General features: G+C 43.9%; 1 pseudogene; it reads right to left on the reverse strand.

Annotated features, from left to right (window-relative positions):
- Positions 1-11882: 11882 nt before the first annotated feature.
- On the reverse strand, positions 11883-12508 carry LOC138267179 (metallo-beta-lactamase domain-containing protein 1-like; annotated as a pseudogene).
- Positions 12509-13920: the final 1412 nt, after the last annotated feature.

Raw genomic sequence — 13920 nt, forward strand, 5'->3', positions numbered from 1 at the left:
GATACTAAAGGAGTGATGTGCTGTGATGTTCGGGTGCGGATTATTGACTGTGTTGTGAGTAAGACTTTCCTGGGTGAAATCCAGTAGGATTGCAACATGGGCTTTGTGCGTCATCTTAGATGTTGGTTCCCTGGGAGCTTAAAGTCCTTAAGGCAGATGATTGCATGATCAGGAGATGTGCTTCTTAAAAGGTCAGTGATGTCCTTCAGTGTCGGGTTTGTTGACTCTGAGTGGTCTGCACATGAGAAGGAAGGTAGGTGTCTTAGAGGAAGAAAGATGGGAGCCGTGGGTTCATAACGCGTGAGAGGAAAATGTTTGTTGGACGATGTAACCCTTGCAGCTTTGTGGATGCCAGTCTGGAGCTGCCAGTGTGTGGGGGTGAGTGTTGTATCTAGTGTCCAAGTTGAGTGGGCATGGATGAGCATGAGTGCAGTGTTCTTCTCTCGGTGGCTGTATATTATGATGAGCAGGATGTGAATGAGATCGCTGTGAATGGAGGTGTGCTGCGAATGAGAGTGAGTTGAATGTTTATGAGTGTGGTTGAGAACGGGGTAGGGGTGGTAAGTGGCTGTTGGTGTGCACTTGGTTTTGTGGAAGGCTGGGTGCTGCGGCTGTCACTGTCGTTGGGTGGCAATTGTGTCTTTCGAGTGGAAATAGAGCCCAGGATTAGATGGGTGAGTAGGGGTGCATGCGGCTTGTTACACTGTAAGTGAAACAAAGGTTACCACAAAGTTTTGCCACAGTTTGATGGACTACACACCAAGATAATACTACCCAAAACTTTGAAAACTCTGAACGTTGATTCTCAATTCACGCAAGATGGTTTCCTTGAATAGGAAACAACTTCTGCAAATGTGGACCTGTAGCAAAGAAGGCCCTCTTGTGTATCCTTCTGTTACCAGATGGAAGAACTTTATGAGAGAAGCCTCAGGGAACAGACATCTCCATTGACTGTGAACTAACCCTTGCAACCCCTGGAATCAAAAGTCATGAATGGAGGAAGGAGACGCAGGTGTCCTTCATGTAGGCAATCAGCAGCAATGAGAATGTCGTTGAGTGGACAAGTGCAGAGCCAGGGAGTGTCAAATGTGTTGTGTCTCCGGGAGTCAAAGGGCGCATGGAGACACTCCCGCTACCCCTGTGGTGTCAGTGAATGGACACCCATGTGCAAGGCAGTGCCAACCAGTTCACGAACCCCTCACTTCACCAGGCAAAGCCTTATAATCAGTTATGGATAGAGGTTTCTTTCAGTGATATTATTTTATGTAGCTAACAGGATGGCTCAGAGAGATGAGCGTTCGTCATTCAAACATGCAGTCACCTGAAAGTCACCAGCTCATATCCGCACAGGATGAATCATCTGTCTTTCCGAGTTAAATTGAGTGCCGTTTAATTTCCTACTAGTAATAGTACACTGTCTAGAGCGCTTTGAAGCAGCGGGTTTGAAACGCTATATAGATGCAAAGTATTACGGCACAAATTAACGTACAGGTTTTGACTCTAAAAAGAAGGTCTTGTCGTGGGGAGTTGTTATCAGAGACACGACTTCCATAAAACTTAAAATATTGGGGATGTGGGATGTTCTTATAATGGGAATGATTTTAAGCAGATATTACTTCCATAAGTGTAGACCCTAAGAAAGGAAGTATTTAGAAAATATTTCGGGGGGCGTACCCCTGAACCTATGAACCGATGCAGGGGCAGTCACACCTCATGACTTGACTTTCCAGTCCCATAAGGGTTTTACTGCCCAGTGCCAGGCAGCACCTGGAGTCGGCGACGTCACCCCTCACTCCCTGCCGCTCCCGAGCACTGACGAGGCCGGAAGATAAGCAATGGATCATCCATTAATCGCACTGGCACAAACGCCAGGGCCGCCGGAAACCCTTGGCCTATCTCTGGTCCTTTGTCGCCTTGTTAGAGCTGGTTGCGGGGTCAAGACGGGGCTGAAGGGCGAGCCCACTCTATCTTAACCTCCCAGGGGTGGCCTCAGCCTCTCTCGGGACTTGCAGGGTCCCCACCATGTCCCTTCCCGGGACGTCTTCCTACTTGTTATCGGTGACAGCATCCCTTACGCAAACATTTGTTTTGAGCTTGGGACTCTGCCAGTGTTTCCAGGGAACAACGGAAGCTTGAGGGCACGTATCTGACCCTGACGACTTCTGAGAGTTGAAGTTTTTGGGAGACAGGGGACCTCAGTAGAGCAGTGCCTCATTTGTAAATAAAAAGGTGCTGGTGCTCAAAGCCCTCCTCTTAAACTCGCGGCTGCTGCAATTAAATGTGCGAACACGGAATACTGAGGCAGGGTAATCCCGAATCCATCTCAGGCCTCTTCAATCTATTCACAGCCACTCCCTGCCCCTTCAGCTCACTCTTGCAGCTTCCTACTTTCTCTCTTTGTGACGCTTTTTCGTTTTTCTCTTCCCCCGTCTTTCCCATATGTGTCTTTTGCTCACAGTAAGTGCTCGAGGCTCTCAAAAATAAGTGCCGCCCTCAAAAACAAGTGCGGTGCACACATTAACCACTGAAGGAGAGCCTGAAACACAACCTTGTTACGTTTTGTTGTTTACATGCTCGCACCTGCAAGATTATCCTGACATCTATTGGTGTGATTTCAAAATTGACTGCAGCAGTGGTATCACATAGGATGCTGGAACCTCAGCTGTGCACTGGGGCAAGCCTGTGCAGACCCCCACTTGCAGCAAATAGTTCGTAAGCCCACGAGGCAGTAGCGTGCCGGGGTGGCATGTGCCGTAAAGAAGGAAGGACATGGGTCTCCTTACTGCTGTTTGAATAATACAATGCAACAATAATCGGGGTTCAGTGGGATTTGGTGCCCCTGTAGCTGCTGCACCAATGGGAGCTAGGCCCCTGCCATGAGGAATCCAGCCTCATGGCATTTTTAGAGCTTTCACCCCAAATTATATAGTGGCCCCATTCTTTCATCTTACATCACTGATTGTTCGAGGAGCGGCGTTCAGGAACATCCATACCTAAAACATCAACCCACACATCAAAAGTTAGGGTTAATGAAAATGTGTATGATGTAGTCAATTGTTCTTTCCTCATGAAAAGCCATGAAGCAGTCAATAAGTTTAAAAATCTACTAAGAAGAAGCAAAGACAGAAATTCAGTGATGCTGGGTTGTATTTCAAGACATGCCAGTGACCCTGAGAGAATTCCTGCTCTCCATGAAACCTGGTCAAACCTTGAGAGTTCCCAGGCATTGTGATGCTCTTTCAGATGCAAGTTACATGCATGTTTGTAGTGGATGGACCTTGCTGGGGCAAGGGGGAGGCCTTGATTTTTAAAAATAGATCGATAAATATATAAACCAAAGGTGGTGCTGCCGAATGCCGAGGTTGCCGAATACCAAAGTTTCTGCCTCTCGATTCCACCTCATGCCTCTTTCTTCCACCACCCTACACTCCTGGTCTCTTTATCTCACTCTTGCAGGTTCTCTCTCATCTGATTTCTCCCTTTCTCACTGTATTCCTCTTTTTCTCTTACTTCGTCTTTCTCTCTTTTCTTCCTTTCTCTCGCTTGCTTTGGGTCAAAGTCTGATGATGACAAATGAGACCCATCCTCACTTAAGTGTCTCTAACTTCCCCCACCTGCCAGTATTTTCATCGAAGCTGGAAAGGAAATTTTGGGGTCAGCTTAATTTTCTTTACATTTTCATCACTCACAATGGACATTTTCTGCTGTGGATCTCACTGCTGCACACACTACCAACAAAAATCACTATCTTCTAAGGTACACTCTATGGGTGTTAGAAAAAGTTGTATGCATTCATGGATGTGGTATTTAAATAGCCTGAACCTAGCCTACAGGCAGCAGAGCGCTGTACAGGCTAAAAAACAAACATACAGTCAACAAGTGATACGAGAAGTGGCTGAGTCCTGGAAGCAGAAGCGTACTGTTACTGCATTGTGATGGAGTGTTCTTTAAAGAGGTGTCCCTTCAACTCTTTCCAAAATTGAAGCAGCATTGGACAGTCCTAATGGATGGGGGATGTTCTTCCTAATTCTGTGAGCATCGATGGAAAAGACTTGCTGCCTTGTTTTTTCTTTTTTTACACTTTTTAATCTGCATTCTCATGGTGTCCTCGCTGCATGTGTGCCGAGAACCCTCAGAGATGGTGAGATTGTCTGATAGAAAAGAGGTGGTGCTTGTTGTGATCACTTTGTAAATTATTCAGATGATTTGGAAGAGGAGCCAATGGTGTTCCATCAGGATAGGGGTGATCTGATCACCCTCTTACTGACTGAACTCTTGAGAGGTCATCTTGTGATTTGCACGAATGACCAGACTATGATGAACCTTTAAAAAACATCTTGTGTGAGCACAATTCATACTGAAAACTCAAATCTTCCTTTTTCCCATCAGCTTCTTTCCATCCTAAAAGAGCACAAGATCCCCGGCCTCTCCCCCGGACCTCCCATGACAGCAGATCTTGATCAAGGACAGGGAGGGCAGTGCTATTTTTGACACCTGGGAAAACACCTGGAAGAAACCTTGACAGTGAAGTGTAGCTGCGTCAGACACAGGAGATAAGGCGGCTCTTAGGGACGGGCAGCACGGGTCGCCCCTTGTACCTGTTTCTATGCTAGACTGGAGTAGGCATCGAAAAGGGCACATTCAATCAATCTGCCTTCGGTCATCGGAGCTCAGCCACAGCCTCCTCCCTTTCCTCAGCCCGACTCATGGCCCACTCCAAGCTGACATTCAGCACTTTGGTATCTCTGTGGACTTTGATGCTCGTCTCTTATCAGTATGGCCTTTCTCAAAGGAGTGTTGATGAAGTCTAGCAGCATACTCTATACTCATATTGACGGGCTGCATAGACTGTCTATCAGGTGAGGTGGGTATTTGTAGTGGGTAGATTCACCTTCTTACTTGGGGCCATCTTCTGGAACTACACCACCAGGGCAGGCTGCCCTGCACAACAGGTTGTGTAGAACACAGAAAATAGAAAAACACCTCTGGCTTTTAAACATTGCCTTATTAGATCCTCAGAAAGTTTCAAGTTATTAGATCTTGCCATTTTTGACGTAACTCCAAAGTGCTCCAACTTTTTAAAGAGTTGTTATGTGTAGGGCGGGAGAAGTTTCAGAGACGTAAACAAAAGTTACTCCAAGCCTGGATTTAAAATGGAATAGCTGCTTTTCCAAGGATATCACCGTGCTGTCAGACACAGCTCTTAAGAAAGCAATGGCAAATGCTTTTTGCCAGTGTCAATGCTTATGATTTTTTGCCATTTTTTCAAAAAACATTGTTGTGGGAGCTGTCGGCCCTCACCAATATCAGAAAAACAATTGTTTAAAAAATGGTCTAAAAAAGCAGACACTGCCATAGTAGTCCTGGCACTGAGGGGAGCTACTTTCTGTGCAGCTGTGTTTCATGCGAAAGACAAAACATGTTGTCACTCATAGTGAAGTTAGCCAATGGCTGAAGTGGGCTGACCCATTGCTTCATGCTGTAGTTGGTGGAAGAAAATGTGAGTGACAGAAGAATACCTTAATGGATTAAGAGGTCTGGTTGAAAGCCCCTATATGCATTAATTTGTATACATATGTGTTAAACAGTTTTGGCTAATAACAACCTAAAAAGTCTACCTCTCATGGCCAACTCTTTGGAACCAAATGCTGTGTTAGAGAAAATAGAACTTTGGCAACACGGAGCAAAGTGTGGGCACATCTTGTGAAATATAGAAGTATAACAGTTATGTATGTAGCAAAGGCTACTAATTATCGGGGATATTCTATTGCCAACAGAGATCCAATCCGGAGCACAACGCCAGGTATATTATAAACCACACTCATTCAAATACGTTCAGTGATATTTCCAGATAATTCTTCATGCAAACTTCAGTGTTAAAGTCAACTCCAGAGCTGAATCTCACTATCTGACGTGCATGCACAGAATTTCAAACAAAATGCTATGAGAGTGGTATCCCTTGTCCGATCAGCATAACTGTTCCACTGGGCATGTGTATCTGGAGCAGACGGACACTGAGAGGTTTCAAAGCACTTAAAATGCCATTATATAATTCAACATTCTTTTTATTGGGTACAAACTTCAGATATTATCGATAAGCCAGCCAAATTGCATGCCATGAGGAAGTCCAGGGGTATACACAATTAAAAGGAGAAACTCATGTCAGCAGGAAGAGGGAGATTCAGTTCAGCAGCTGATTGTAAAATGGAAATTTGATTAAGACACATCTGGAAATTTTCAGTGTGCCTATCTGAATGAACACTGTTAATGATCTATTCTAGATTGCCTATTAAATAATAGCTGATATTTCAGTGGTGTACAGGCTCATTACAATCTATGTTGCTGTGTTGGTTATCCATCGGTGTGCACCCGACAAATCTGGTTCCTCGGTCTGCTGATTGGGACACAGTGCTCACGTTTCTGTAGGAACTGAACTTTCTTTAATAAGAATGAGAGGAGTCCCATTCTGCACTTGAAGTCTTAGCTCTCGAAAATCTGGTGCTTGTCACCTTGAGTAGCCTGAGGCAGCCACGAAAGACCCACCAGATCAAAGGATAGGAATAAGTGGTAGTAATACATTTATTGTTTAAATGTGTGAGAACCATTCACAACTGTTTTGTAGTTATATTCAACACAGGGAGGCAAAAAATAGCCTAAGCCTGGCTCTGCGTTTTGAACAAAATAATATCTTTTATTAATTACAGTCGTTACCCAGATTTGATCCAGTTGATTGTACACAGTACCCCACTAAAATGAAGCATCAATATTAAAATGTAAGTACACCATTACAGAACCGCATAAAAAATACATTTGTGGGTAGTTGAAGTTAATTGACTATGAGTATACTGCCTATATTCCTTTGATGACTAGGTATGGGGTAACAGAATATTATTGTAAAAATATTGTCTGAGAAATACTGTGTCCTAAATATCGCCTACAAAAATGTTACTCCTTTGAAGTTAATGATAGAAAATCTACACCAAATGGGATGATATTTTTGTAAACAATATTCAGGACACAATATTTATGGGAGACCATATTTCTGTATATGATACAGTGACATACAATCTTAACTAGGCCTTGAAGGTAGCATGGTTCTACACATAATGAGTACTTTAAATCCCATGTTACGTTTGATAGCCAAACATCAATTTTGTATTAAGAGGCTATCTCAAAAAACGATGTTCTTTTTGAAGTTGTAAAATGCAAATACTTAACCCTTTTAGCAGCAAAGTAGTTAGTATCCCCTTAAAAACAAAATATCCATTAAAGAAGATATTTCTTCTGGTTACCCTTTGATGCTGTTATGTCAGTTACTCTTTATGTGGCTCATATAGGAATAACTTTTAATACCTGCAAGAGCTATCTGACAATCTCAGGGGTTTATGGGACAACTCCTAACAAGTGTTATTTGTGATACAAAGCACTCAGCCCTGAAGCCATGCAGATGCATAGACTACCCTTTATTTGTGGCACTCAGAACAGAAAGTGTAAGAAAATCAGAGGCTGGGGTTTGAACATTTTACACTATAAGTTAAACCAGGAATAATTACAATAAAAATCAATTTCTAGAGAATATGATCTTCTAAAATAAAGCACATATTACACAGAATATACAATAGGCACAACTTCCGCAGCATCATGACACAGTGCTGCTTATGACCTTAAAGTGCATATCTAAGTCCACAGAGAAAAAGTCCAATTTTGCAGGGGCACAGTCAGAAAAAAGTCAGTACCACTTTCTTCTGCACGCAGAGGACAGTGCCCAGTGTTACACCATAGGCTTCCAGTAAAGTGCAGATTCTACTATTCCTAATCTGGGTACAGCATAGCATTGCCTCCATTCATGGGCAGCTCAGAGTACTAGCATGTGACTTTCCAAGCACTAAACTCTAGCACTAGCGAGGTCACCCAATGTGACCTTGGATGCACCTCCTCTGACACTCCAGATAAGAAAATATATTTGTGCAGCAAATAGAGACGTCTGAATTCTCCTTCTTTCTTGACTTTCCACCAATAACGCTTTCCCTGGTGTAAGTGACATTGTCTCGCATTCTTAAATTAAAGGTCATATTTACTGTAACCTTTTAGGCAATGTGGAGCGTGTGGATCACTTTTTTTGTTGCTCCAAAATACAAGGTGGGTAACCTGGATTTCTTGCTTCTGCTATTGTTTCCTACGCCCCAAAACTTGATAGTTTAGAAGATATGGGCTCCAATACTACAGTAAGGCCACTACAGGAACTTCAGTAGCTCTTTATTGCTAATTGTGAGGGGGGCAAAAGCGAGGAAGGGCATACATTCCTGCAGATTATTATTCTTCAAACATGTCTACACCATGGAAGGAGATGAACCTTCCCTGAGGTAATACAACTCACTTCCCCAGAGCAGCTACTATAGCTCTTATATAGCAGGCTTCTTTTCTAAGAACTTCAGGACCACATGGGCCACTTCACATGCCTTTCATTAATATCCAGTTTCTGAATGCTTGCAAAAAGTAGAGTCCATTAAGGCCATCCAGCCCTTTGTGATGTGTTTGCTTGATGTTTGGCTTGTCCTACTCAGCAGTAAACACCAGTCATGTGTCTGTTGACGAATATGGTCCAATGGCCTCTTTCTAGGATCAACACCCAGATAGCTCAGAGATGCCCCCTCGTGTTGTGTACCTAAGACTTCCATATTTGAGAACTGAGGGTGAAAAACAATGGAGAGACATAGATGTATGTGCTTGAATCCTCAGCAGTCACTGCTAAAGCCCTTTCTGGTACCACCACTTGCTTTGTATTATGGAGGAGCCTATATCCAAAGAGTACAGGAGTTAGCAGGGGCAATGGCCTCCTTTTTCACCCCCAAAAAACCTAGAGTGTACCCACGTTTGTCTTTAGTGGTCTGAAATGCAAGAATCAATGATACCTTCGGTGTAAGATTCCTGGAACGAAGGACATTTTACTGCACCAGTGACAGAAACGGGCCATAGAAGATGATGAAGACAACTGAGGGGAGTCTAGTACATTGACCTTATCCCTTACAGGTGTAATTCTTGCAAGTTCAGTTTGCTTGGATTTGCTCCCTGAGTGGAAGTCATTGGGGTGAGGCTGACGAGGGAGGCCTGACTTGAGCTCAGACATGCTGCACTAGGAGATGAAATATATTAGCTAAGTCTGGTTGAATCAGACAGATCTCTCATGCAGTGCCATGCATCAAGCAACTTTGCTACATGAAATGGAAAGGGCAGGAATGTGCCATAGTAAATATTATACTGCGCATTCCTGCCCTTTCCTAGCACTGGTGCACTTTTGGATGCCTAGTGCAATGCAGGTACTCTTGTGCTGTGATGCAAAGGTGCCTCTGTTGCAGACAGGATTGTTTTGTGCAGGAAGGGTGCAGTTCCTGCGCAAAAACAATCCTGAGAGGCATCATTCTCTACAGCACATATGGAGAGAGGAAAAACTAGAAGAAATAAAGACAATTCTCCTGTTTATGCATCAACTGGGGAGGCGTAGCTTTTTGACACATTCCCAGATCTACTACTATTGATAAATCTGTGAATGTGCCAAAATCCATGGCCGGGTGCATGGGAACACCCATGCAACAGCCATGGAACGCCTCCCTGCTGCAGAGTAAAGTTAGGCAGCAATTTGTGCTTCCTTGTATTACTGTAGATTTATCAAGCTATGCAGGGCCACACAAGGTGACCTTGCGTGGCTTGATAAATCTCACTTAGGTTTTGCACTGCCCTTGTGCCCCCTGGCATGGCACAAGGGCGATGCAAAACCTTGATAAATATGCCCCCTAGTGTCCTGGAAGGAGGCATCAAGTGCAGCAGATTGAGCTGAGAGACACTGGGCCCTGCACAAAGGGAGAGGCCTTTGGAGTGAGACACACCATGTCATGTTGATCAGAGTTTAGACTAGCATTGGATAACATCAAAGCAATGAGGAGAACATAGGGAGAGAAAAGGAAAGTTGGAATAGGCCTCGTTCCTTATTTTTCCCTTCCGTTTCCATAATTTCTCCTCTCTCCCCACTCTCCTCTCCATCTTCCTGTCCCACTTAACCATTCACTCATACATTCTCTTAACCCTACATAGCCACAGCATAATCCTTCTTTTGGAAGGTTTTTTCAAGAAATATGTGTGTCTCTATTTCCTTTCTTCAAGTCAACAAGAAATTGTTGCCTTCTTTCATATTCTGAATTACAATTGCAAGGTGGCAGAAACAGCCAGGGCAATTATATTTTCCTGAGTTAATAACATGACCCAGCTATACTCTTCTTCTATCTCCCGTGGGCGTCTCCATATGCATCCGCTGCTAGGTGCGGATGCTCAGCTGGACAGTGTCTTGAGGGCAATAGGGACGCTATCATTTACAAGAAGCCCTCTCCTTTACATCAAACCATAACAAACCACAATGCAACCAATCACAAACATGGAAAAAAAATACAACAGTCGCTTGATGGTATCCCACACAATATATCTATCATGCAATCCTGCAGACCATCTCACACATCCTTGACCACTAGGTCACCTCTCCACATCTGGAACTTTAGGAGCTAGACAGATCTTCTAGGGTGTGGCGGCTGACTGCATCACAGCCCTTCTAGTTCTGGGAAGAGCACCCAGGTGGCATGCAATGGCTTGGGTGACACAGTGGTGCAGGCATGGCTGGATCAGAGACATGGTTCCCCTGGTTCAGGTCTGGCTGGAGCTGTGAGATATGGTACTGTGAAAGGAGGAATGGAACACACAAGACTGGCTTGGCTCGATATTTGGTATAGTGCCCCTGGTAGGCATGACTACTCAAATGTGAGAATTACTGCCCCAAGAGAAGATGTTGGAGTGAGATGGGAAAGAAATGAAGGAGATACACTTGGGGACAATTTGGTAATATTAGGATGGGCACTCTTATCACACCGCCTGGACTGTACATCATTGGTAGCACAGCAGAATGAAAGGGTGTAAGTTGAAGCCGGCAGAGATAAGACCCAGTGATGTGCACAGATGTCCTTTGGCTCGAGCTTGTATGATGAAGTTAACATGCCTACAGAACCATTTAAAAAAGCAGAGAGCAAGAAAGGACAATTATTTATACTTTATACCATGAAATAGAATGTGGGGGCATATGTACAGAATTTAGGGATTGCAAGTTCCTAATTGCAATTTTTACCAAATCGCAATAAAGAAATCACAATTCCTAATGTACAAAAACATACAGATTCTAAACAGTGATTCCTGATGGGTCGCAATAGACCTATCCCTTGAATATTAATGAGTTAGATTGCAGTTTGCTCCCCATTAGGAATTGCAGGCATCCACAGGGTTGGTGGCCTGCTAGGTTCAGCAGACCACCATGCCGGTAATTGCATTTTAATACAGCAATCTTTTTTTAAAAATCCAGCCTGCTTTCCTTCAAGGAAAACGGGATGTGGTTCAAAAAAGAAAATGAAATGTTTAAGTTTCACTTTTTAAGAGCAGGCAGTGTCCTGCTCTTAAAACATAGTTGTATTTACATTGACAAAGGGGAAGGGTTCTTGGGGAGACCCCTTCCCATTTAAGAATGGTTGCTACCACCGTTGAGGTGTCAGTAAAAAAATTAATGTTTTACAATCGTAATTAGGTCGCAAAACATTCATACACAGCACTGCAATTGGTTATTTGGAAAACATGCCCTAAACATGCTCCTTCCAAATACTGAATAACTAAACACAAATTGTGATTCTGTAACGTTAGCAAATCACAATTTGTGTTTTGTACATATAAAAAGCATTTTTGAGGTGGAAGAAAGGGCCATAAAAATGCTTTTGTTTTGAACATATGGTCTTTGGTTCTTTCCCCAAGTTATTGTTAATTAGTCCCTTTAGCCTCCTTCAACCTGTTGTCACTGTTCACTCCCGGGTGACGCGCCAAGGTGCACCATGGCCTGGGATGACCACATCAGCCACCTGCAGCACCTTCTGACGGTTCTCCTCCTGTAGTGTGGGGTTCTCACTCAGCTCCTGCCAGCTACTGTCATCCCCTTCTTGCTCAAACAGGTCCCCAGCCACAACCACTGTACCCAGAGTAGAGCTCCTTACCAACACGCTGGTATCACTGCCTGAAGGCCCAGGTGTAGCAAAGACCTCCACCCACCTATCTATCTGGAATGGGTTGCCACTGCGAAAGTCATAACTGAAGTAGAGGTCTCCTCTGGACACGTCATATTTCACCAAGTAGCCCCAGGAAAGAGGTTGAGGTTGCCAACATAGTCAGAGTGGCCGTGGGTGCACACCACGTAGGTGACATCGGTGGGATGCACGCAATGCCCTGCCAAACGCTGCAGAAGAAGTTCCCGGTCCCAGGGGCCTACAGTGTCCACCAAGATGATCTGAGGTCCCTTTAGAAGGGTTATAGACCCATCAGTCTTTGTATGTCCCTCTGAGTCAGTCTCTACATACCCTTCATGCAGAACAAACACAGAGTATGGCTCTCCCATGATCTCTGAGGTGCCCAGGGGCTCAGTCCCCACAGGCATACATGCCACCTTCTGAGAACACATCAGCAGAAGAAGGATAAAATAAAACAAATTTTGGCTAAAAAAAAGCGGGAGTTTTCCACATCAATCGGGAGTGTTGGTCTGAATTCACTGATAAAGCCATCTCTGGGTCACCAAGGTTAATCTTCGCTTGATAGCGTGTGCTCTGGGTCTGCAGATCTGTAAGCCTCTTGGCACTTTGCCCGTTCACTGCTTAAGACCAATCTGCTGCTTCTGCAATCTTCAGATGTGCCTCACTGTCATCAACTTGTTTCATAAAAACAACAAAAAGAGTTGGAAATCCAAGGAGACTGAGTTTTTTCACAGCACTGTTTCTTGTTTAAACTTTTCTGCACGGTTCTCATACGTTACCCTAGCCTAAGAAACCTCCCTTACCTCGCTGTTTACTTTTCACATCTTGTGCCCGTCGTCTCCCTTCAAGCTCTCCTTCAAGCTCTCCTTCTTCCCCATCGACCTTCACTCTCTTCTCATTTTAGCCTCAGAAGGCTCTGGCCTCACACTTAAACCACACAAGTTCCCGCCATTTTTAGTACTTGGGAACAGCACCATCTGCTGGCATGACTGAAAAATGCGTCTAAGCTTTAAAGGTGTCTACAGGCCATGGCAACCATTATTTACTCTACTTTACACAGGAAAATGGCTTACACTATATCCTGGACGTCTTCAGGCTAAACAAATTGTTAAAATTCGAAATTTTAGAAGGTACCCATAGTTCAGAGTGTCCCTCCCATCCACAAAGAAAAATGGTTGTGTGTGGTTGATCTTCAGAATACTAGCTTAAAGATCATATCTCGCTCTGGCAGTAGCACAGGAGACACCCCCGTCTTTTGACTGGAGGTGCTGTCAGTTCAAGGCTTTGACTTTTACAGGTACATGGCGTCCCATACTCTCAAGGCTGGTTAATCACATACAGTGTCCCACACGCCCCCTTATTTTCGTTTACTGAGACTTACAGTCCCTCACAATTGTTCCACTATTGCCTCTCAGAGACAGCTACAGTGCTACAGGCAATATCTTGCTGTTTTCAGTACAAGTCACAACAAAAACGATTAAAATACATGCACAGAATAAAAGCATTTCAATCAAATACCATTAGCACCAGCAAATGTGCAATAGATAAAAACAATACCACATTCACCCCCATAGTACACTTAGTGGTTGCAATATATGAGATCAGCATTAGTTCCTTCTCAGAGTGAGCCATGCGGACCAAATGTAACAAGCTATACTGTAGAAGAGTATATTATGGGATCATCCGTTGAATAGCAAAAGATTAGTTCTCCAATGCCTGATGCTGTCTGTATAGAAGAAACGTGACTTACAGTGAGCAGCCAGCATCTTTGTACAAAGCAAAGCATAAAGTGTTACATTGGTTTGTGTAGCGCTCTAAC

This window comes from Pleurodeles waltl, chromosome 12 (genome assembly GCF_031143425.1).
Source record: "Pleurodeles waltl isolate 20211129_DDA chromosome 12, aPleWal1.hap1.20221129, whole genome shotgun sequence".
Classification (NCBI taxonomy): domain Eukaryota; kingdom Metazoa; phylum Chordata; class Amphibia; order Caudata; family Salamandridae; genus Pleurodeles; species Pleurodeles waltl.